The 1,839-nt window shown below is 36.8% G+C and overlaps 1 non-coding gene across 1 annotated transcript; it reads right to left on the bottom strand.

The window, feature by feature from the left end:
• Positions 1-1,424: 1,424 nt before the first annotated feature.
• Positions 1,425-1,498, bottom strand: Trnat-ugu (transfer RNA threonine (anticodon UGU)). The gene has a single exon. It is a non-coding gene; the product is annotated as a tRNA-Thr (tRNA).
• Between the last annotated feature and the right edge of the window lie 341 nt (positions 1,499-1,839).

Raw genomic sequence — 1,839 nt, 5'->3', positions numbered from 1 at the left:
ATGTGTCAGGCTTGTTGAGTTTCCCAGAGTGTCGAGTTATCGAGAGTCCAGTTTTCAGGGTTCTAATATTGATCATATGACTCTAAAATGCTTTAAAACCCTTCAAAACTCACTGTTTTCATCTAAAATTTAGAAAATTTTCTGGGGCAACACCCCCAGTGTGCCCCCCCCCCAATAATTTTTATAAGTCGGCGCCCCTGTCTGTATCCCTCCTTTTTCTTTTCTCAGTATGTTTGAAGAAGGTAGCTTATACCAGAATAAAAGGCTTCTATAGGGAGAAAGCAATATGTAATGTCACAAAATCAGTTTTATTAGAACTTAATCAGAAAAATTATGGAGATGAAATTTTCTGTGAGCTGATTTTGTAAATCATGAAATTATACTAAGAAAATTATAGGAATTCTCCTTACATAAATGGAAGCACATCTTAACGACAGGAAACAGAGTGATATCTTAACAAATGACACTACAGAAATAAAATTAAACTTGAGTTTGGGAAACATTTAATTTTTTCCAAATTATTCAATACTTGGCTCATTCTCACTTTTTGATCTATAAAAATGATTTACTAAAGACAATGAAGGATTTTTCGAAAACTATACTAATAAAGAGCCTAAACACATTACCAAACACAGTTAGGAGAATAAAAAACATATTTACAACTGGTTTGCAGCAAACAATTTAACTCTTAATATTACAAAAGTCCATAATATAAAATTCAAATAGCCTATATGTAGACATGGCCTTGTACCAGGAGTAGACTGATGGGAACACACTAGATGAAATTCCAAGGAGTACTGATGGAAAACAAATTGAGATGGCACCATCTTGTGGAAAAATTAACCAAACTTGGATCTCTCCCTGGCTTGCACTTGGCAACATTTCTCATTGTATTTCCAGCATATAATGAATATTTTAATTTAGTAGTGCCCTGTGGCATAATGTTATGAGACAATGCAGGTGAGGTAGAAAAAGTACATATTTATTCTACGGAAGTGTGTAGTTAAAACCTTACATAAAACAGATAGCTCAATGTTTTGCAGAAGCCTTTTTAGGGACTTTGGGATTTTTACACTCACATACTAATATATTTGCTCTGTAATAGTATTAATGGTTAATAACAATAGCAAATTTAGTATGAACTGTTAAATTTACAGTCGTAATACAAGAAGTAAAAATAATTCATATGTGGATTATGCATCACTGTCTAGGGTTCAGACTGGAGTTTTATATTCCAGTGCAAAAGTCTTTATTAAGCCAGAAATCCTGGCAGGTTAAGCAGATTGAAACTGTGTAGTACACTGTGACAGAAAGCTGGAAATATGCTTTTCACAGACAGTGCTATCACTTAAATTACAATGAAATGAATGCTCCTAGCTGCATACAGGCATTGATATATGCCAACAGCGACAGCTGAAAATGTGTGCCCCAACTGGGACTCGAACCCAGGATCTCCTGCGTACATGGCAGATGCTCTGTCCATCTGAGCCACCGAGGACACAGAGGATAGAGTGGCTAAAGGGACTTATCTCTGGTACGTCTCCTGTGAGACCCACATTTGCACCTTATTGTCCTGCACTATATTCATAGTGCCCCTGCCCATTATACTCATTACTCACGGCTTTACTGCCAATTCCCACAAGACTTCATGCACTGTTTGTGCATCCACACAGAAGAAGATGGTCAAATGGCCAGTGAGCCGTAACTATATATATGAAGATGGTATCTGTTCTTTCGGACATGTCATGAAAAAGGAAATCCATGACACATTATGTGAGGGTTACATCAAATCAAGTGAAATCTCACGTCAGGCACCCATGCTTGGTGGGAGGCACTATT

This window comes from Schistocerca cancellata, chromosome 3, assembly GCF_023864275.1.
Source record: "Schistocerca cancellata isolate TAMUIC-IGC-003103 chromosome 3, iqSchCanc2.1, whole genome shotgun sequence".
Classification (NCBI taxonomy): domain Eukaryota; kingdom Metazoa; phylum Arthropoda; class Insecta; order Orthoptera; family Acrididae; genus Schistocerca; species Schistocerca cancellata.
The sequence above is the reverse complement of the archived record's forward strand: the minus strand, read 5'-3'. Positions and strand labels throughout refer to the sequence as shown.